Source organism: Dermacentor albipictus, chromosome 1, assembly GCF_038994185.2.
Source record: "Dermacentor albipictus isolate Rhodes 1998 colony chromosome 1, USDA_Dalb.pri_finalv2, whole genome shotgun sequence".
In the NCBI taxonomy this organism is placed as follows: Eukaryota; Metazoa; Arthropoda; class Arachnida; order Ixodida; family Ixodidae; genus Dermacentor; species Dermacentor albipictus.
This window is the reverse complement of record NC_091821.1, coordinates 73,343,680-73,367,886: the sequence shown is the minus strand read 5'-3', so window position 1 is coordinate 73,367,886 and position 24,207 is coordinate 73,343,680. Positions and strand designations below refer to the sequence as shown.

Here is a 24,207-nt window from a genome sequence, read left to right as displayed (position 1 = left end):
ATCCCGCAGCATTTAAACGCTGCGGGTTCAACTGTGTCACTAAATCCATTCGATTGGTAGACGCTTGGCAAGCGTGTCAGAGAACTAATTTACAAAAACCAAGTGGAATAAATTTTCTGTTCAGATTTAGAACAGAGCAGATGAATACCACATATCGACTGCGCAAAAGCATAACTATCGGGACGGCTTAGCTCGTTCACGCACGACTGAACAAATCGCTTCAGTTTCTCACGCCTTTCGGACCAATCAGTACTTCACGGCGGCTTTCAGCTAGATCAAGGGGGAAAATGTGGTATTTAACCAGTACAAAGCTCGGGTAATTTTCATTGCCATGTTAACAACATGCGGCCTAGTGCATTCCACTAAGTCTAGTTCTGCTACTACGAATGTAGACAAGCACTAAAATTTAGGGATAATATGCAGAATAAATGCATTTTCATGCTAGGAAAACTACGTTGCTTGTGTTCTTTTGAATTGTGCTGTGTTTGTAACCTTCCAATCTGAAGATAATGAAAACTTTAAGCTGTCACAATCCAGTATGTAAATGTTAGAGGTAGACAATCGAATATCGACTTTTTCAAATACGAATCGAATATGAATAGTTAAGTATCGAAAATCGAATAGACAAACGCAGATGCACATATTTACAGCAGGAATACTTGTTTCAGTATAATTAGGAGCATGCTTGCACTGAATAGAGTCAACTATCAAGCACAATTAAAGTCGTTTTAAACAAGATCACAACAGTGATGAAAATAATTACATGAATAGCCGCTTGACACCTTTAAGCCTGGTGGCAAATAAGCTTTCCAAGAATGGCAGGCATTTGAAACTGACCGACTTTACAAAAACGCACAACAAATACTTGTTGAAAAAATATCAGAAGTTATGGAAAAGGAAAATAAAACGCTAAGGAGGTATTTGTGTGCCCTAGAAAGAACAGGGAGCCTTTTAAAAGACATCACTGGTTGTAACGTAAGAGATAAAATTTCTACATGACTAGGCTACAAGAAAGACTAATTGGTAAGCCATAAGCACAATATAGCCAGTTGTCAAGTATTGGACGAAAAGAAAGGGAACCGAGGGGCCCGGTTTTGTAAGAATGCTCGCACGTATTTGTTAGTCGGAACCATATGAAAACAACAAATATTGAAGAAACAAAGTATAGGATAAATTATTTGTAGTTTCTAATTGAAGGGCAAAAGTGAGAAGCTAATGGGAAATGGAGGAAAACTCAACTTGCTGACTGTGAGAGCCGAATCCACAACCTCTGCATTACGCGCGCGTTGCACTACAAATTGTGCCACGGCGATGACGGCAGTTCCTCGTGGCCGGGGAGCTAAGGCTAACGCGAGGCTTAGCGGACCCCGCCCCGAGCGGGCGCCCTGTCAAGCCGAAGGCCTTCGGGGAAGACAAGAATGGTATCTCGGGCACCAAACAACCTTGCCGCTAATAATTTTGTAGCTGGCCCAGCCCAGGATCAGGCGGAAACTCAAGAGATGGAGGCCGTGCCGGCGACCACGAGTTCCGGCACGCAGGGAGCGGGGAACGGCCCCGAAGGAGCCATGGAAGACGCAAGCATGCAACAGGACGTCAGCGACGACGAGAGCGTGGTGCGAGACGAAAAAAGAAATTGGCAGATATACCATACCAGACGATACAAGAGAAGAATCAAGCACGCTGCCAAGGGTGACGCCATTTTGAAGCCAGAGGGGCCCCAAGTGATGGAGAACAATGGCAAGATGGCGCCGGCAGACGCAGCTGCCGGCGGGATGACGCAATCCGGTGGAGGGCGCATGCCGGCTCAAGGACTTAAAGCAGGAGCACAGCGGCAGCCGAGGCAGAAGCTACCGCCGCTCCGGATGGACGACGCCAAGATCATTATCCGACCCCGTGGAGGACTCAAAGTTCAGGCAATGAAGCCGTATCAAGCCACATGTGCCATCGTGGAAGCATGTGGAGGAAGAATCAAGGAGGAGGATTTCCTGGTCAGGCTCCGATCGGGCTCAAACATAGTTATCGCGAGCACCTCCGAAGAAGAAGCAGCAAACGAAATACGCAAGATCAAGCACTTTCCCTTTGGAGGAACGAGCTACCCAGTACAGGCATATGTGGCCATGCCAGGCGACGTCAAGCGCGCGATAATTGACGGAATGCCAGCGGGCACGCCATCGGAGGTACTGGAATCGAAGCTAAGACTACGTACGCAAGGAGTCGAGATCTTAGCAGCACGGATGCTGGGCAAGACCGAGACAGCACTCATCACCTTCGATGGTCCAAGCATTCCGAAATGGGTCATCTTCAGCGCCGGCGAGTACAAGACCTACCCATACAGGCCAACGAGACAATGCTGTTATGTATGCGGCCTGCAGGGACACCGATAGGACGTATGTCCAACGCCAGAGGCGAGAACCTGCAGAAGCTGCGGAATCAGCAATCCCATCGACGGACACCAATGCCAACTGAAATGCATGGTATGCGGAGGCGAACATGCGACCGGCACCAGATATTGCAGGATGCGGCTGAAGACCGCTGAGGAGCTACGCGGGCGCCCGCCGCCGGGCAACCATGGCCAGCAGCAGCGACAAGGCCGGAGCCAACGTTACTAGATTGCCGGAGCCGGAGACGCCGACCGAGATGGTTCAGCTTAGAGGGTGACGAGAGTCAGTCCCGGAGTCGAGGTGGCAGCCAGGCCGCGGCCTGGAACCAGTCACGGAGCCGGAGCCGGGGGCGAAGCCGCAGCCAAGGTGGAGGCAGACCCAGGGACGAGTCCTTTCCACCCCTGGGAAAGCAAAGCAACCAAGGGTCGCCGAAACAACAACAGCAGAAGAAAGGCGGAGTCAAGGTGAGCTGGGGAACGAGCTCTCCCAAATCAGTTTCCGCACTCGGGACAATCGAGCAATGACACGAAACTGATAGAGGAAAACAAGGCGCTCAAAAGGGAGCTAGAGCTAAGCCGAGAGGAAACCAGGCAACTAAAGAAAAGAATCGATGATTTAATAAGAGAGGTACAGGCACAAAGAAAGGGCAGCCCACCCATATCGTCACCCAGCCCCGTGCCCGAACAACAGATACAACAAACACAGTCAGGGGAAAAGAGCCTAGAAGAAAAGATGGAAAGTTTTATGCACACCATGCAGGAGCAGATTGCACAGATGCAACGGAAAATGGCGCTGCAGGAACAGACTTTTCGCAGCTACATAAAAAGTCAAAACACACAGAAAATCACGAGCGAAGCCAGGGACAGGCTTTATCATGAAAGAAGATTCGGATCCGAAAGCCAAAACAACAATAACAATACGACATGGCCGGACAAAACACTAAGCATATGGCAATGGAACTGCAGGGGATACCGGCGCAAGCAGGGGCTCCTGCAGCAGTACATAAACACACAAACCGCACCCCCAGACATCATCATGTTGCAAGAGACAAATGTCACGCCAACACTCAGGGGATATACATGTCAGGAGAAGGGCCGCACGGCGACACTAATTAGCAACAAACTAGTAACCATAGCACATTGCGAAATATCAGATACCGGGATAGAACACGTGATAACTGAGGTGATATCCAAGAAAAAGCATAATGCAAAAAGTACGTTCATAGTAAACTTATGCAGCCCGCCCAGACAAAGAGATGGCAATTTTAACAAACTTTTCGCGGGAGCAGGCAGGTTAGCAAAATCCAACACCCTTTTTATAGCAGGGAACCTTAACGCGAGGGACCCCAGCTGGGGGTATAAGAAAGGAGACAGGAAGGGGCAACTAGTTAACATGGCTGCGGAGGACACAAACTGCGCCCTCATAACGGACGAAAATCAGCCAACGCGTCTAGGCAACAGCGTTAACCCAGATATCTGCCCCGACCTAACGTACGGTAGAGGAGCAAAACAGGTCGAATGGGAAAATTTGCTGGAGAACCTAGGCAGCGACCATTACGTACTGAAGATAACTGTAGAAGCCGAGAACATCAAGAGGAAGATTGGCACAGCCCAGATAACGGACTGGGACGCCTTTCGGAAGAACAGTAAACACATGAAGGGGGAGATTACTTCAATAGAAGAATGTTGCCAACAGCTACAGCAACTACAAAAACAATACACGCAAGAAATAGAACCGAACAAACAGCGGAAGTGGACCAGCGGCTACTCAAGCTATGAGAGGCGAGACGCGGGCTCACCAAGAGATGGAAAAAACAGAGGCTAAATAATAAGCTAAAGAAGAAGATTGCTGAAGTCACCCAGAAGGCAGAGGAATACGCAGCGCAATTGGCAAGACAAGGCTGGCAGCAGTTTAGCAGCTCACTAAACGGCACGCTCAGCACAGCCAAAACGTGCGAATACTCAAGGCACTCATGGACCCAACCAAAACCAAATCTGCGAGCAACAAGGCACTTCACAAGCTCGTCCACCAATATGAGGGACAAGACGAGGAATTATTAGAGGAAGTCCGGATCAAATGTTATGGCCGGTACAAGCGGCAAGAATATGAAGGGGACTACCAGGGAACGGAAAACCCCGAACTCGACAAGCCAATTACAAGATAAGAGGTGTATGCCGCCATCAGAGCACTACCTAAAACACGGCAGCAGGAGCCGATAAAATTCAGAACTCCTTGATCCGCAACCTCAGCGATGAAGCGGTGGCCCAACTCACGGGCTACCTCAGTACGCAGTGGGAAGCGGGCACGGTATACCAAAATAATGGAAGCACGTGGAAGTGGTCATGATACCCAAACACGACAAGAAGCTACAGATAGAAAACTTGCGGTCCATCTCGCTAACATCGTGTCTCGGCAAGCTTTACGAAAGAGTGGTCACCAAAAGAATACAGCGACCTAGAAGACAACGAACTGTACCCCCACGGCATGTTTGGCTTCCGGGCGAACCTGTCAACACAGGATGTCTTGCTACAAATAAAGGAAGATATCTTTAACAAGATCCCCAAAGCAGGCGAAGACATCATCATGGCCCTAGACCTCAAAGGGGCTTTTGACAATGTCAGCCATGGAGCCACCATGGAAGGGCTAAACAAGACCAACTGCGGCAAGAGAGTCCACGATTACGTGCCGGCATTCTTGTCAAAGCGCACGGCGACAGTAGGGCTCGGAGACCTGCGGAGGGATACCTTTGACACGCCTAACAAGGGTACCCCGCAGGGCTCGGTCATTTCGCCAATTCTCTTTAACATCGCGATGATCGGGCTAGCCCATAAACTGAACGAGATCGAGGGCATCCAGCACGCCATGTATGCGGCTGACATCACGGTCTGGGTAAATCAGGGATCATTGGGCCAAAAAGAAGAAAACCTTCAGAAGGCGGCAACATGCGTCGAACAATTCGTTAAGGAGAGAGGCCTCGCGTGCTCAACCGAGAAATCAGAAATTCTGAGGATTGGAAGGAACACAACCAAGGAAAAGATAGAAGTGTATCTGGAAGGTCAAGTCATACCAGAGAAGGACATAATGCATCCTCGGCATGTGGATCCAGAGCAGCAAACGGTGCGGACACACGCTAGGCCTGCTCAAGCAATCGACGGAGCAAGTCAGCAGGATGATCACGAGAGTGTCGCAAAGACGGAGCGGCATGAAGGAGGGGGACACGATCAAGCTGGTCAGGAGCGTGGTGGTCAGCAGGGTCACGTACTCACTCCCGTACTACAACATGACGCAACAAGAGAGAGAACAAGCCGAGACTCTCATCAAAAAAGCGTACAAGACGGCGTTGCATCTGCCCAGAAACACGTCGAACGACAAGCTACTCAAGCTAGGTATCCACGACACATTTGAAGAGCTCAAGGAGGCACAACTGGGTGCGCAGCTGTACAGGCTCCAGCAGTCAACCACCGGCAGGGCGCTCCTTAAAAGATTATGCTATAAAAACATAGAAGCAACGAAGGATAGGTTGGCTAACATACCAGTCTCTTTTCGCCAGACACGAAAGCTAGCCCCCTACCGAGGAATATGGACCCGAACCTGCATGCGGCCAGAAGACAGGCGCGAGTAGAATACGTAGAAAAACACATGGCCACTAAAAACAATGTGGTATACACAGATGCAGCGCTATACCCGTGGGACCACAACACCAAAGAACATAGAGTTGCGGCAGTGACCGTGGATCACATGGGAGAGCTGATAAGCAGCGCAAGCCTAAGGAGCTGCACGGTAACAGAGGGGGAAGAAGCAGCTGTGGCTCTACGGCGGAGGGTTACCGTAGAAACAGATCCCCGATAATACTCACAGACTCCAAAGAAGCGTGCAGAAATTACACGGCAGGTAGAATCAACAAAGGGGCGCTGCGAATCCTCCTCGAGGCAGGGCTTCCGAACGAAAAGATACTGCACACGATTTTCTGGGTGCCGGGTCACACCGGAATAGAGGGTAACCAGAGGGCCGACAGTTTAGCTCGCGAGCTCACATACCGAGTGGGACAGTCAATGGACCCGGACACCACTATGACGGTGGAACCAACGTACGCGGAAATACTAAACCATCACAGAGGCAAAAGGATAATATATCCACCACCCCACCCATCTTTAACACAACACAAAGCAGTCGGCTGGCGAAGGCTGCAGACAGGAACATTCTCCAATCTACACATCCTACATAAAATGTTTCCCAGTCAATACAGGGGCACATGTCCATGGTGTGGGGCCATCCCAACACTATATCACATCACATGGGAGTGCAGAAATAACTTCTCTTTCCACAAAGGAAAAAAAAAACCAGTGTGGAACAGTGGGAGGGCCTGCTCACCAGCGGCGTGCTCACAGTCCAAAAAGGATTGGTGCAACACGCTCTCAAAGTGGCCAGGCTCAGGGTGCTCTGGAACAGGGGCGCCGACCACTCAAGACGACGGAGACTTCAGTAAAACATTATTAACGTCTATTAGCCGCTGAAAGCTGTAAATAGAGCAATAAATGGTTTCCTTCCTTCCTTCCCACATCCATGCAGTCTTGGGTAGTTATGTATGTGTACAAGATCTAACCCAAGGAGTGTTAACCACGCAAAACTTCCATCATAAAGCCGAAAAAAATTGCGGGGTTTTACGTGCCAAAACCACGATCTGATAATGAGGCACGCCGGCTGCTTCCCACCCGAAAGGAGCCGGGTGAGGAGGAGTTTAGGTAGATGTCGCTAAGCTAACCTCCGCTCCCCTGGGAGGAACCTTCCGTGTCGATCTTTGTGGTAAAGCATATGAAAAACGAACCTGTACTGCACAAGTCAAAGGGGAAATTATATGCTGGGTAGTGCAGCTGCGGTTGTTGGCGTGAGGCGTCAATGCGGACAGAGTAGCGCCGGCAGAATGATCCCACGTGGCATGTACTACGAAGATCACACACACACACACACACACACACACACACACACACACACGTATATATATATATATATATATATATATATATATATATATATATATATATATAATGGAGAAAAAGAAAGTACGACAAACGTTGGATTTCCACAGTATATTTCACTGAAATTTCGGCTGGTGTACCAACCGAAAAGTCAGTGAAATAAACTGTGCAATACAGTTACAAAATTGTAGCTCAGTAGCCAGGGTAACACCATCTACCGATCGTCAAGACACTTCAACCTCCTCCTCACCTCCCAACGTCCTTTTGTCCACTGTGGCACAACCTCGTACGTGACATTAACCCCTGGCGGCAGAAGCATCGCCTCGATGCTTCCGAGGTTGTCGAATCAGTGTGCGAGTTATAGGGCTTTAGTCGCGAAACGGGTGCAAGATATCAGTTCTTGGTGGAGTAGAAGACGTCGAAGTCACAGGTGATATCTCATATGTGAGGCTGGTGACTTGGCGAAGAATTCAGTATGGCCCGACGTATCGTGGCAACAGTTTTTCGCAAAGGCCGACGCGACGGGAGGGTAACCAAAGCAGTACAAGTGACCCAGGGCTGAAATGAACGTCCCGACGACGACTGTCGTAACGGCCCAAGTAACCACGGATATCCGGGCGACGTCCGACGGACGTCCTTTCTGGATATTCGGGATGTCCGTGGGATATCCATGAATGTCCGACGTACGTCCGAGGGACGTCCCTAGGAAATCCAAAGGTAATCGCTTTGGCATCCGTAGTACGTCCGACGCGGATATCCAGCATGGACATTCAGGGGACGTTCAGGATATATATATATGTGTGTGTGTGTGTGTGTGTCTTCCCGGGGATATTCCAGATATACACATGCCTTGAAGCGACAATAGTGGCCGGACACATTCAAGCACCGGACCATTATATATATTACATTGGTCTAGTGCTTGAATGCATTCTTGTTTTAAATAAACGAGAAATGAACTTACACCAACTTCCAAATACAATTAAACGTTTATTGTCACCTTATACATATACATAAAAAGACCAATAAGCAGATATATGCGTACTGTTCAAAGAACAAATAAATACACGGATAAAGAAGAAAACTTGCAATTTCAATAGTACAACAACAAGGTAGAGAACAGCAGAACAAAAATACTTATTGCCCACCCTGCTTTGACATTTGAGTTTGCAGCATGGAATAAAAAGAAAGAGCAAAAACACATCAATTAGCATTATTAAGCAGCGAAAGCAACAGAAATGACATGAAGGAATTAATCTTGACTATATCACTTCACTAGCACTCTGCGACACGGGCACAAAAAATGACATTAACTGGCTAATGCCTTAAACTTTAATGTCATTCGCGGGGTGCCACACGGACATGCTTAATGGTATTGAAGCTTAAATGTTATTCGCGACGTAGTGCGTTCTCGTAAGTCGACTTGCCGTCAAATGCGTACTCTCGTTCCCAATGTCTCCACGTTCTGACATGGCTAAACGAACTATTAGTGAAGAACAATCAATACAATCTTCACTTTCTTTAAACAATAGCTCTTTCTCGTGGCGTAGTGCGTTCTACAATTATTAAAACTCACTTGGCCATCGAATGCGTACTCTCGTTTACAATGTCCCCGCCGTGGCCGTAGTGACCATATTCTCACGATATTAAACAAACTTGTAGATAAAAACAACTAATATATTCTTCACTTTTTTAAAAGGAGCTTTTTATTTTCGTATAGATCAGCAGGCGATCTTGCCGCTACTGACGGCTACAGCTCTGATCATGAGCGCATTAGCCAGGAGAAGCTGTTTGCCAGGAGAATCAAAGGGCGCCGATGAAGAGTCCGCGGTAGCTAAAGCAAATGTAGACTCCGGGGTCCTGCTTACCAGAAAACCCGCATTGACTTGTGCGTACACCTCTCCTAAGGGATCCTGTTCCGTTCTCACAGCGAAGTGAACCATCCGAAGCGTCACGTAGAGTATATCCATCAGGGAAGCAAGGCACATTGTCCTTAGTGCGCGTAGTGTCACAACCACCGTCCCGAACTTCCGATGTCGCCTCGGTGCAGCGACCAGCATCACAAGGCGTACAAATGTTTGCAGGGACAGCCCGAACGCACATGTTAATGCATGCGTGCGGGGTATGCGCGCCACTGCACAGTTCTAGGCTTGCGAATTCTCGAGCTGTTGACTGCTGGCTGCCGGTGCGAGATCCGAAGTCCTCGAATATAGTCTTTGTTTCCAGCGACGCTCTTTTTCGCGCGTGCGGCTTCTCCCGCAGTCTAGGCATCCTGGCACCTGTGAAGAAAACACATTTCAATACCCAAACGAATTAAAAAAGAAATCGATGTAGCTGTCATACCTTGGTAGCTGAGTAGGAGACTTCAGCAGGCACGGAAGGTGACAAACGCTGCTCCGCTGCCCTTAAAACGATCGCAGAATGAAAAATGGCGTGGCGACGATGGCTAGAGCTTGGATTGGATTGGATGACTGCAGCGTTCTGCTTTGCCAAGGTTGTAACACTTCCACGTGCATCTACGCAAACATAAATAGGTTTTTAAAATATTCTATTATTACACAGTGAAATATTTACTTATTCTGGGAATATTCGGTATCTGATTTTCGAGTTTTTAGTTTCTGCTAAAGCTGTCGGCGCCAGAAAAACATAGCCTTTGAGATTACTGTCAATGCATGGCGGCTCTGACGCATTATAGCTTTCGTAATCGCTTTCAACGCACGCAGCCACCAAAAGCGTAGCCTTTGAGATTTATTTTTGTTACCTATAATGATATTATTGTATGCACAATTGAACACTGCAGACAACTTCCTGTTTTAAGAAACCAGCCAAAAACAGGCGTACACAGGAAACATACGAGAAGACAGGAAAGAGGCTGGAAGAGGCCACGAGGCCTGTCTTGTGTATGTTTCCTGTGTCCGTCTTTTTTTTTGCTGGTTTTTTCTTAATACAATGCACCAACTAGCCCAACAACGTGTTTTACTTCCTGTTTCAATGATAAACCTGAACCTACATGTTCGGAGGTCAGGACCAAAACTCTATGATCAGGAACTTTTCATAATGAGGGATAACTTGAGTGCTTGGCTCTAGGTCGAATAAGTGGCTTCAAATGGGCGCTTAGATATTCTGCTAGTCATCCACAAGCATTTTTTTTAAAGCAAACTACAAATTGATTGTATGACCCACCGATAGAAAAAAAATCGTATTTTAATACTGCGATGTTAAAGTGGGCAGAATTGATATCAAGTTGGAAATATATTTATTTTGCTTTGAAAAAAGAATGAACTGTGTCCGATAGAGAACAAAAATAAACAAATATAATATGAACAAACTAAAATTTCCGGCAATATATTTATGCTAGTTTATATATAACTCACTAGTGTATATCCTGGGCATGCCTATTTATGGACAGCCAGCGGACGTTCAAAATGGGATGTCCCATGGACATCCCGGTGGGATGTCCTTCGGACATCCAAACAGGATATGGACTTCTCCTGTACGTCCCACGGACGTCCGTGTTGGATATCCGGATGGATGGACGTTGGGACTTATGGTGGACGTCCCACGGATATCCGTGGTTACTTGGGGGTGCTTTTGGATAGTCTGAGATGCCAGAAGATGGTCACGGGCAATGCGACGTGCTGTGGCCGCGCAAACAATGGTGTCATGAGCATAGAACGTGGTAGTATTAGCATCGGAAGGGAGCAGTGAGTCAAGAGGCAGGAGTGGGCCACGGCCATAGAGTAGGTAGAACGGAGAATAACCAATAATACTGTGATGCGACGAATTGTATGCAAACGTCACGAAGGGTAAGGTGCAGTTCCAATCCCGGTGATCATCAGAGACGTACATGGAGAGCACGTCCGTGAGTGTACTGTTGAGGCGCTCGATAAGTCCGTTTGTCTGTGGGTGGTAAGCCGTCGTGAACTTGTGGGACGTGGAGCAAGAGCGAAGAAGGTTGTCGACAACCTCAGAAAGAAAACAGCGGCCTCTATCGGTGAGTAGCTGACGTGGGGCACCATGATCTAGATCACTTCATGAAGGAGAAAATCAGCCACATCAGTTGCGCAGCTCGTAGGGAGGGCCCGTGTTATGGCATAACGCGTTGTATAGTACGTCGCAACGGCCACCCACTTGTTGCCTGAGGATGAAATTGGAAATGGGCCAAGGAGGTCCAGGCCGACGCGGTAAAATGGCTCACTGGGGATATCTATAGGCTGAAGGTGCCCAACAGGAGACAACAGAGGCTTCTTGCGGCGTTGTCAAAGTTCGCAGGCAGCGACTTCGAACAGAGCGATATAGCCCAGGCCAGAAAAATCGCCTGCGCACATGGTCGTACGAACGGGAGACACTCAAATGACCGGCGATGGGCACACCGAGTAACTGCGAGAGAATTGTCGAGCGCAGATGCTGGGGAACGACGAGAAGCAGTTCAGCACCATGTGGATTCATATTGCGTCGGTATAAGGTCCCGTCCTGGAGAACAAACATACGGAGGGAAACGTCCTGTTGGTCCGAGGTAAAGTGTTCGATGATGAATCGCGAATATGGGTCACGACGCTGCTCGTCGGCGATGCGTGAGAAGTCGGAGATCGACAAAACGCAGGTATCTGTATCGGTTTCGTTGCCATTGGGAGGGTCGACAGGACAGCGGGAGAGGCAGTCGGCGTCCTTATGCAGCTGTCCAGATTTGTAGGACACGGAAAATGTGTACTCTTGCAGGCATAAAGCCCAGCGGCCAAGACGGCCTGTCGGGTCTCTGAGTGAGGATAGCCGACATAAGGCATGATGATCAGTCACGACGGTGAAATGCCGAGCGAACAGGTAAGGGCGGAACTTAGCAATGGACCAAACAAGGGCCAAGGATTCACGTTCTGCTATGGAGTAGTTGCGCTCTGGTGCTGAAAGAAGACGGCTAGCATACGCGATCACGCGATTGGTGTCTCACTGTCGTTGGGACAAGATGGTGCCAATGCCATGGCCGCTTGCATCAGTGCGAACATGCGGATCATCAATGCGAGGCATGCGGATCAAAATGACCCAACACGGGTGGATTGATAAGACGACTGATAAGCGTTGAAAATGCTTCAGCCTGGTCGGGTTCACAACAAAAAGTGGTCACCTTTTTGAGGAGGTCTGTGAGAGGACGAGTGATTTCGGCAAAGTTCTGGATAAATCGCCGAAGATTAGAACACAGCCCTAGGAAACTTCGGACATTGGTAGAAGAACGCGGAAGTAGAAACTCAACAACGGCACGAACTTTACCAGGGTCAGGCTGGACACCAGCAGCGTTAACCAAGTGACCAAGTACTCGCATTTGGTGGTGGCCGAAATGGCATTTTGCAGAATTGAGTTGTAGGCGAGCTTGTCGAAAAACAGCAAGGATTGCTGAGAGTCGGTGGAGGTGGCTCTTAAACGTCGGTGAAAAAACAATGATGTCATCAAGGTAGCAGAGGCATGTGGTCCATTTGAATCCGCGCAGATGAGCGTCAATCATGCGCTTGAAGGTAGCAGGGGCATTACACAGTCCGAAAGGCATCACTTTAAGTTGGGAGAGACCATCTGGGGTGACGAAGACGGTCTTTTCGCGATCTCGTTCATACACTGCGATTTGCCAGTAGCCAGAGCGCAAATCAATCGACGAAAAATAACTGGCACCATGTAAGCAGTCCAGCGCGTCATCAATACGTGGAAGCGGATACACGCCCTTTTTGGTAATCTCATTGAGGTGCCGGTAATTGATACAAAATCTGTATGTATTGTCCTTCTTTTTAACCAAGACGACAGGTGACGCCCACGGACTGCAGGAAGGCTCGATAATATTGTTACGAATGATGTTTATTTACAGGGTGAAATGAGGTCCGAGAGGAAGCTACAGGCCAGGCCCAGCCAGTGTAGAGTACCCCGAGATCACGTGCGCACACTCTACTTCTTCTTTCTCTGCCTCAGTCACGCAGTGCTGCGACATTTTCCCCGGGGGCAGACGAAGCTCGCTGAGCGAGTTACAAGGACCTGTGATGGTACTGCTTTAGTCTGGCTACGTGAACAACTTGCGTCGCACGTGAACGCCGATTACTTGCCGTCACTTTGGCGACGACATAGTTCACATCACTCAAGCAGCTGAGTATAACGAATGGTCCGGTGTAAGTGGCGAGAAACTTGGGGTACAATCCCTTTTTGCGAACAGGTGTCCACAACCAAACATAATCACCGGGAGTGAAGCTGACAGGGATATGCCGCGCATCCTAGCGAATCATGCTGTTGCCTTTTGAGGACAACGTCCTAAGATGCGCCGGCCGACGTGCTTCCTCAGCACGACACAGAGTTTGGGAGATGGAAGGATCTTCTTGGCACGATAAAGGTAGAATAGTGTCCAGAAAGCTCTGGGGAGCGCATGCATACAGCAGAAAGAACGGCGCATATCCAGTAACTTTGTGCTTGGCACTATTGTACGCGTACGTTACAAAAGGTAAGATGCCGTCCCAATTCTTGTCGTCAGCAGCGACATGCATTGATAACATGTTGGTAAAGGTCTGATTCGTCCGCTCTGTGTGGCCATTGGTTTGCGTGTGGTAAGGAGTGGAATGATGATATGCAGAACCACAAAGCCGTAAAAGTTCTTCAACGACATCGGCTGTGAATTGCCGTCCACAGTCACTGATGACATCCCGGGGACGCGCCGTGACGGAGTATGATGTGATGCAACAAAAATGAAGAGACATCTGCTGCAGTGGCAGATGGAAGTGCCGCCGTTTTTGTGTAGCGAGTAAGGTAATCTACGCATACTATAATCCAGCGGTAGCCAGCTGACGTCTTTGGGAGCGGGCCAAGCAAGTCGATGCCGACTTTTTCATAGGGTCTAACTGGTTGCAAATAGCCTGCTAGCTCACGTGCAGCTGCATGTAGGGATTTCAAGGTATAGGGTGCCAACGTTGCTCGCTCTCAAAGGTGCTCGGGTCTGGAAAGTCGGAAAAGATGGAAAGTAGGTATTCATCGAAGTCATCATCCTCAGCTTTAGTGTGCGGCGAAGGGAGGCGGGATAGGCAATCAGCATCCGTGTGACAGCGACCGCTCTTGTAGGTAACGGAAAAGCTGTACTCTTGAAGGCGCAAAGCCCAGCGGGCCAACTGGCCAGACGGGTCACGCAGCCCAACGAGCCAACAGAGTGGCTTTGGAAAGCATTTTGTCCACCTCCGTTTAGGTCACCTGGCGTTCAGCCGCAGACACACGGTAGGGCCGCCGGTGTATAGGAGGAGTGTCACCAGTTATGGGTGACGACACGGGCTCGACCTAGTGGGCGATTGCTAAAATCAAAGATGTCTTCATAGGACATTAGAATGCGGCGAAGGCCGTCGGCGTAAGCAGGTCGTAGATTGCGGCAGTGTCAAATTGTGGTTCGGGCGTAAGAGCAGCTACTCCACAGTCTTCCAAAGAGGATAGCACAGCGAGAGATACACCCGCAGGAAGCACTTGCAGACACGAACCAAAGTTTAGAAGAGGAAGCCACGCTTGATTGTTGGCAAGAGTTACAATTGAGCTTGGTAGTGCTATTTGACGTGCCAGGAGGATGTCGCAAAAGGGGGACACCACGTAAGGACCATCGCGATTGTGGTGGAGAAGGCGACATGAGGACTTAAGTCGCAGCATCAGGTTGTAGTTGAACAAATTCAGTAGAACGAAGTCGGGACTTGTGGTTGTCGGTCGGGTTGGTAAAGTAATGGGGCAGTTCAAGGCGAAGGGTGCCGGTTGCACAGTCAATAAGTGCTGAATGGGCAGTCAGAAAGTCGATTCCAAGAATCACTTAGTGGGGACACTCGGCCAGTACAATGAACAGGACTAACACTGGATGGCCGGCAATGGTAACACGGACGGCGCACATTCCCATCACGGCTGTTGTACTGCCATTAGCTACTCGGACGGCAGACGACTCGGCAGGTGTGAGGACTTTACAGAGACGGCTACGAAGATCTGCTCGCATAACCTACACCTGAGCGCCAGTATCGATGAGGGCTTTACCGGGTACATCATCAACAAAAATTTCAACAAGGTTCGGTCGAGCAGCATGCAGGGGTCAGCAGAGGTTTTGCAGTCCGAGTCGTCAATGCAGCCTCATCTCCGGGGGCTGCATTGCTTGGTTTCCCGAGAATCGGCCCGCGTGGGACGGAGACGAGGGACGTCGAGGCGCCGGAGAATGGGACTGACGGCGTTGCGGCTAGGGCGAGCGGCTAGTGGTGTGTCCCCGAGAGGGAAGGCCGGTATGGTATGTTTCAGAGAGGGGCGACAGAGGCCGAGGGTCTCGGTCAAAGCGACGATCAGCATATGGTTGAGGCAAGGAGTACCAGCGGCTACTACGGCGGTGGCGGGAGATGTGACTGACCCGGGAGCAAGCAAAGCAAATTGGCCTGTCATCCGGTGTTCGCCACTCAGAGGAGTTCCGATATCTATTGGGGAACGACTGTCAATGTGCAGCAGAGGGAATGACAGGAGTGGTAAGGGTGGGACGTGGGCAGAGGGCAGGCTAGTTGTCCATGCTTACAATTTCTTGGCGGACAACAGCTTGAATGAGCGAGATGGTCATGTTGTCATGCATATGGGGGCAGTTACAGCCTCAAGTTCGCGACGAGTGACCTAGCTGTGTCAAGCTTGGCGTTGTAGGTGGATGTGATGCCGGAGGGTCGTTGCAGGAGGAAGCGGCAGCCGTATTCGGAAGTAGGTCGAAGCGTTGTACGATGCGTTTGCTCTTCGCTTGCTCAAAATTCCGGCATTCCTTAATGATGGACTCAACCGTTAAGCAGTTCCTGCAAATTAGGAGGTTGAACGCATCGTCCGCGATACCCTTCAAGATGTGTACAACCTTATCGGCCTCCAGCATGTCCTCGTCCGCTTTCCGGCGGAGAGCCAGAACGTCTTGAATACACGCGACGTACGATTCGGTTGATGCCTGGGCACGAGACGCTAGCTCTTGCTTGGCCTCCATTTGACGTCCCACAGGGCTTCCGAAAAGATCGCGTATCTTTTCCTTGCAGCAGTTCCAGTTTCTAATGTCGGCTTCATGCGTCTCGAACCATACCTTCGCGGTTCATCCCAAGAAAAAAGTCACGTTTGCCAGCAAAAGTGTGGCGTCCCACTTTTGCTTACCGACGCGTTCATACGACGTCAGCCAGTCTTCGACGTCCACCTTGCCAGTGCCAATGAACATTCCCGGGTGACTCAGCTGGGTTAGCTCAATTCCGCTGCTGTCTGAGCGGCGGAGGCAGCGTCAGTAGCCATAATAGCGGAACCGAATATGTGACGCCGGCTGCGAAGATCCAGGGCCGGCTTGTGGCGAGAGTACCCCGTACCTCCACCAAAATGTTACGGGGGAGAAAATATATGTATTTACAATATATACAGTTACAAGGTTGTAGCTCAGTAGCCAGCGTAACACCATCTACCGTGCGTCGAGACACTTCAACCTCCTCTTCACCTCCCAACGTCCTTTTGTCCACAGCGGCACAACTTCGTACGTGACTATATATATATATATATATATATATATATATATATATATATATATTTATATATATATATATATATATTGTAAAGGGGGTTTATTCGGGTCGTAGAGAAGCAGCGACCAACGCGGTAACAGCAGGTAGGGCGCAGCCAGCGAGCGAACTGGGTACGAGCCACGCGATGGCAACGGGGCTTTTCAGCCTGCCGATCTTCTTCGTCACAATATATATATATATATATATATATATATATATATATATATATATATATATATATATATATATATATATATATATATATATATATATATAATCAGCCTGGTTACGCCCACTACAGGGCAAAGGCATCTCCCATACTTCCCCAACTACCCCGGTCATGTACTAATTGTGGCCATGTTGACCCTGCAAACTTCTTAATCCCATCCGCCCACCTAACTTTCTGCCGCCCCCTGCTCCGCTTCCCTTCTTTTGGAATCCAGTCCGTAACCCTTAATGACCATCGGTTATCTTCCCTCCTCATTACATGTCCTGCCCATGCCCATTTCCTTTTCTTGATTTCAACTAAGATGTCATTAACTCGCGTTTTTTCCCTCACCAAATCTGCTCTTTTCTTATCTCTTAACGTTACACCCATCATTTTTCTTTACATATCTCGTTGCGTCGTCCTCAATTTATGTAGAACCATTCTCGTAAGCCTCCAGATTTCTGCCCCGCATGTGAGTACTGCTAAGACACAGCTGTTATACACTTTTCTCTTGAGGGATAATGGCAACCTGCTGTTCATGATTTGGGAATGCCTGCCAAACGCACCCCAGCCCATTCTTATTCTTCTGATTATTTCCGTCTCATGATCCGGATCCGCCGTCACTACCTGCCCTAAGTAGATGTATTCCCTTACGACTTCCAGTGCCTCGCTGCCTATTGTAAATTGCTGTTCTCTCCCTAGACTGTTAAGCATTACTTTAGTTTTATGCAGATTAATTTTTAGACCCACCATTCTGCTTCGCCTCTCCAGGTCAGTGAGCATGCATTGCAATTGGCCCCCTGAGTTACTAAGCAAGGCAATATCATCAGCGAATCGCAAGTTACTAAGGTATTCTCCATTAACTATTATCCCCAATTCTTCCCAATCCAGGTCTTTGAATACCTCCTGTAAGCACGCTGTGAATAGCATTGGAGAGATCGTATCTCCCTGCCTGACGCCTTTCTTTATTGGGATTTTGTTGCTTTCTTTATGGAGGACTACGGTGGCTGTGTAGCCGCTATAGATATCTTTCAGTATTTTTACATACGGCTCGTCTACACCCTGGTTCCGTAATGCCTCCATGACTGCTGAGGTTTCGATTGAATCAAACGCTTTCTCGTAATCAATGAAAGCTATATATAAGGGTTGGTTATATTCCGCACATTTCTCTATCACCTGATTGATAGTGTGAATATGGTCTATTGTTGAGTAGCCTTTATGGAATCCTGCCTGGTCCTTTGCTTGACAGAAGTCTAAGGTGTTCCTGATTCTATTTGCAATTACCTTAGTAAATACTTTGTAGGCAAAGGACAGTAAGCTGATCGGTCTATAATTCTTATGGATTAGGATTATGTTAGCGTTTATCCAAGATTTCGGTACGCTCGAGGTCATGAGGCATTGTGTATACAGGGTGGACAGTTTTTCTAGAACAATCTGCCCGCCATCCTTCAACAAATCTGCTGTTACCTGATCCTCCCCAGCTGCCTTCCCCCTTTGCATAGCTCACAAGGATTTCTTTACTTCTTCCGGCGTTACTTGTGGGATTTCAAATTCCTCTAGACTATTCTCTTCTATTATCGTTGTGGGTGCCCCTGGTACTGTATAAATCTCTACTCCTAGCCACTTGAACTATTTCATCCATGTTAGCAATGATATTGCCGGCTTTGTCTCTTAGCGCATACGTGTGATTCTTGCCTATTCCTAGTTTCTTCTTCACTGCTTTTAGGGTTCCTCCGTTCCTGAGAGCATGTTCACAATTCTATTCATTTTATACTTCCTTATGTCAGCTGTCTGACGCTTGTTCATTAACCTGGAAAGTTCTGCCAGTTCTATTCTAGCTGTAGGGTTAGAGGCTTTCAAACATTGGCGTTTCTTGATCAGATCTTTTCGTCTCCTGTGATAGCTTACTGGTAATCCTGTCTAACGAAGCTACCACCGACTTCTGTTGCACACTCCTTAATGATGCCCATAAGATTGTCGTTCATTGCTTCAACACTAAAGGTCCTCTCTTCCTGAGTTAAAGCCGAATACCTGTTATGTAGCTTGTTCCAGAATTCCTCTATTTTCCCTCTTGCCGCTAACTCATTGATCGGCTTCTTATGTACCAGTTTCTTTATTTCCCTCCTGGTGAGGGAGGACTCTGGTGAGGGAGTGCGTTACTGGTTCTGGTCACCGGGATCAGACCGCATTCCAAGCCTGTTTATGCAATTTTATGAACACGCGGATTTTTTTTTAATCCGGTGGAAAATTGCGCGGCACCGGGACTCGAACCACGGACCTCTTGCACGCGAGGCGGATACTCTACCTATACGCCACGCTGCAGCATTACACACACACACACACACACACACACACACACACACACACACACACACACATATATATATATATATATATATATATATATATAGAGAGAGAGAGAGAGAGAGAGAGAGAGAAAGAAAGAGAGGACTTGCCGCCCCCCGCCCTCGAAAACTAGTTGGTACGCCACTGACTGCAAGCACTCTGTTAAAATGCTGGCGTGGAGAGGAAAAGCCGGCAGAGTGGAGCAAACGTTTCGTGCTGCCGCTCGCTGCAGCGCGTCTCCGAAACTTGGAGGTAATTACGAAGCATCGACAAGGTTAGCCAACATTATTACTCCGCTTTGGTGTGTAGTTGTTTCTAAAGGATGCAACATTTACATTCAACGTTGCGATCATTTATTAATGCGAAAGCAATATGTGGCTCATGAAGCGGAAAATCCGGCGGCGTCATCGGAGATCATACAAAAATCCCGTGGTCACAGAGACAGACCAAGGTCGATCCTTGGACAGACCGCGCGCGTTGCGGCGTTTCCAGTCGGTGCGCTCCGATGGACGAACCTTAGACTTCTCAGTCAATAGCCGCGCCCGGCTACTTTGGACGTCCACGCAAGTATGCGAACGAGGCCAAGGCACTTGACGCGAGAAATGGTACAAGGCAACGTGAAAACGGTACCATTACGTTTCGCAAAACAAGTCGTTATGGGGAACGTCGCAATATTTTCGCATTCATCCACGTAGGGATACCTAAGTGCCCTTGACTTTTTGTTCTTCAGTTTACACCAGAAGAATTAAAGGTTAGCTGCGGCGGGCGCAGGGAAGTGGCGAGCCGACATAGCAGGTGGCTTCATGCGCCCGCGGGAAAACAGCGCGCACGATGCCACCTGCTATCTCGGCTACACACACTATACCCTTGCTTCTTCAACTCCACTGCAGGCTAAGCAGTCTTGTTGAAAAATAAAAACGACTTTAGATTTCATTTAGGCCCTAACAAAAATGATTTGAAATCAGCTATTCGTAGAATTGTACAGTCGGCCACAATAGTTTGTGGGATACGGGACTTGCGAAAACGCTAATTACCGCGAGCCCTGGGCGCACATAGCTCCGAATTCAAAGTTTCACAGTGTATAGTAGCATTTGCGACCTACATATGGTGATCAATTGAAATATTTAAGTAAAGTTGAATTCTGGGATCTTATTGGCCAAGACCACGATCTGATTATGAGGCACGTCGTAGTATGTGTACTACGGAAACTTTGACCACCTCGCGTTTTTTAACGTACCCCAATGCGCAACGCACAGGCGTTTTTTGCATTTTGGCCCCATGGAAATGCGGCCGCCGTGGCCTGGATTTGATACCACGACCATGCTTGCATGCTTAGCTGCGCAAAGCCCTAGCCGCTAAGCCACTACGACGGGTCGCAATTAAAATGGAAACGCTATGCCTTAATAGAGCAGTTCACAGTTTCCGTGCAACCCGTGTCCCGTAAACGTTTGTGGCTGACTATACATGCCTACTGTGAGCGAGAGGCCGGTCTACTACCGTTGCTAAAGACCAGCCGCACTCGCTGGGGTTCCTCAGAGTGATATCTCTGCTATCAGGTGAAAGCTAATAAGCATTAAAGTTTTATTTATTCTTGCGACCTCCTGTTAACGTCCGGATTGCTTTTACAACCTGTTAGATTAGAAGGTCAGTTGTGAATAATAAGTTATTTCGTTAGAAGAGTAAACGCACACGCATCAAAAGTCCTAGCTAATGTCCCAGTATTCACAAAATGAAAAATATAGCAAGTTCATACTGTCACGTCGTAGTGATGTGAAGATAAAGGCAGTTCCAAAAGAAGGAGTGACGAATCTAACTCATTATTAGGCGAGCTTGCGTTGGAAAAAATAACACTCGAAGCACAACGATTGAAGGCTGCGCGCAAAGTCGTCATTGGTCGAAATCTGATCTACGTATCAAGGCATAAACCCGCCGTGGTGTAAGGCGTTGCGCTATGGAGCAGCTGAAATGGCGTGGCGCGAGTGACTTCCTGTTCGGACGTGTTTAGAGCGAAAGCCGCAGCAGCGACGTAGTCATTCCAGTCATCGTGTGCGGGACAGACGTAGGAAGAAATGTCTTTTATGGCACTATTGGTGCGCTCGACCTCTCCATTTGCTCGTGGATCTTGAGGGGACGCTGCAGCGTGTCGTATTCCAAGTCGTTACGGATCACTGTATGCGACGATGAAGGACATGGATGCGAAGCGCCTGAGACACGACGTGCCTCAACGCCACGCTCGCCAACATAACAAAAAACTTGTCCGTCGGATGTGTGCGACGGGATTATGCGCCAGGGTGCAAATCCTACTCACCTTTGTCCTACGTTCACGCCCTCTACGCCAGGGAATGGTTTCTCTCCGAATTCCTGTGTGTGGGTTGACCAGTGTTTTGACCAGACGTTACCTACGCTCCCCATCTCTACACCATTGAGTGGCTTTTCTCAGTATTCCTCCGTGTGAATTGCCAGGGAGCGGTCTTTCTCCGTATTCTTCTGTGTGAACTGACTAGTGTGCTGACAAGGCCCTCTACCAGGAAGCAAGAGAGAATGCGGTTGCCCGGATGGTGTAGGGCGTAAGAAGGCCAGCGAGACGCCATCGACACATCATCTTTGCCCTTTCGTGCAGGAGCACGCACGCGGAATGTTTCTGTACTTTTTTTTTTACTTGGAGCGCACCGCTCACGCGTATGGATGTATTAAACTTCTGATATTTGTTTTTGCATCGTCTCGTCTTCCCTGCCAGACCCTCTCCGATGGTCAACCTGGTTCGAGCTTCAAGCATGCAGACGCTATTGGAGGTCACCGAAACGCCGTCCCCGTAACAAGTGATACCAACTCGTAATAACTTTGGTGGCAACCGTAACAATTTTTAAACAAGAAATTTTTGAAGGCACTCGACATAAATACCGTGCTACGGATGCCGGAGCATGAGGCACTCGATAATAAAGGTCATGATATGAGTGGCTGCAGAATCAAGGATGGCTCGAACTTCTACCCACTTAGGTAGTCCGTGGTCACAATGAAAACTTTATTACCATGCTTGCTGCGAGGAAACGGGCCCACATGATCAATGCCCGTGATATGGAATGGTTCGTTAGGAAGGGCGATTGGTTGTAAGGGCACAGGTTGTGGGTTTTTGATGACTTACGAACTTGACAAAATGTGCAGGAAGACACATACAGGTAGACATCGGCGCGCATGCCAGACCACCAAAATCTTTTCTTAACGCAAGCCAGAGTCTTCTGCAGACCCAGGTGGCCAGCAGAGGGGGCGTCGTGACACTTGAAAAGTATGGATGCTCGCATGGCCCCAGGCACCACAGGTAGGTACGATTCACTTCCTGTGCGCCGATGATAAAGGATGCCATTGCGGACTGTAAAAACTGATGAAAGTCTCTCGAGGTGGCGCTTGGTGTACTGGCATCACCAGAGAGGCACCGGACGATGTTGCAGATTTCGGTATCCTTTGATGGTGCAGCTCGGAGATCGAGTACTGCAAATGCCGGTGCAGAGGAGTTAGTAACGACAAGGTTGCGTGAAAAGTAGTCGACGTTTTGGTGACACGAACCACTGTGATGAACGACCGTGAAGCTCTAGTTTTGAAGTTTGAGGGCCCACCTGGCAAGTTTGGCAAGTCCATTAGTCGTTCGAACGTTGCAGGTACATTAGAGAGCCCAAAAGTAAGGCGGTTAAAATTGTACAGGTGGTCAGGTGAGATAAAATCAGTCTTCTCCGCGTCGTTCTCGCCCAGCCCTACCTGCCAGTAGCCGGAGAGGAGGTCGAGTGTAGAGAAAAATCTGGCCCCGTGAAGCCGATTCTAGGCGTCGTCGAGGCGGAGAAGAGGGTATACATCCGGCTTGGTAATGCTGTTTAGGCGGTGATACTGCGATATTCTACGCAAAATCGCGTAGTGCCGTCCTTCTTTCTCACGAGCACTATTGGGTACGACCAAGGACTGAACGAGCGAGATATGATGCCACGCTGTAACATATCTTTCACTTTTGTAATTTCAGCGCATTCTGAAGCAGAAACTCGACGAGGGTTGTGTCGAACGGGTGCATAGGAGCCAGTGTCGATTTTGTGACGAACAAGAGTAGTACAGCCAAGTTCGGTCGGTGATAGCGCAAAACACTTTAAAACTTCACCGGAAATGCTTAGATATCGGACTTCTTGGATGACATTAGGTTCGCGCCGAAATGGAGCAAATTCAAGTCGACGGAATCATCGTCACTCTCTAGATAAGTACAGCGCTGTACTGTTGCGAGGACGGAACAGGGCTGAAGGGCTGCCCCGAATGCCAACACAGATCCAAAGAGTAGGTGCAGTGGGCTGTCTGATAGGTTGAGCACCAGAACAGCAAATGCAGAAGAGGAGCGCAGTAAAGAGCTTGTTACCGCAAATTCATTGCCCGGTCGCGAGCAGATAGTGCAGTCAACAAAGATATCCGCATGTAAGCATGCGTACATGTCGCAACAAACGAGTACCCACGCAGCAGAAGACAAGGGTGTAGTCACTGTAGATGTTGCCAGCACAGAAAAAGAAAGCGGTCGTGGTGGGCGAACATGTTCATTTTTGAGGGGATTCGGTAGAAGCACGATCGTTAGCGCACATATCCATGTTGAGACAGCGCGTACTCTCGTACGTAAGTAAGATGAATACTTACGCAATGACGAAGTCCCTCCCAAATGACTCATTCGATCAACCAGTAGCTTTCAGTCCCCAGCAGCTACGGAGCACCTGACCAAGGCGGCGGTCAGACCTGTAACGCAGCAGAGGGTG

The 24,207-nt window shown here is 48.7% G+C and overlaps 2 long non-coding RNA genes across 3 annotated transcripts in view; both read right to left on the bottom strand.

The window, feature by feature from the left end:
• Nucleotides 1-24,207, bottom strand: part of LOC135903950 (uncharacterized) — an 85,992-nt gene that overhangs the window by 3,666 nt on the left and 58,119 nt on the right. For both annotated transcript variants that reach the window (XR_010564970.1, XR_010564969.1), the window contains one exon: nt 24,092-24,187. This is a non-coding gene — a long non-coding RNA (uncharacterized lncRNA). The remainder of the gene's footprint in view (nt 1-24,091; nt 24,188-24,207) is intronic.
• Nucleotides 8,325-10,084, bottom strand: LOC135903978 (uncharacterized). The gene is made up of 2 exons (XR_010564983.2): nt 9,698-10,084; nt 8,325-9,633 (listed from the first exon to the last, which is right to left on the bottom strand). It is a non-coding gene; the product is annotated as an uncharacterized lncRNA (long non-coding RNA).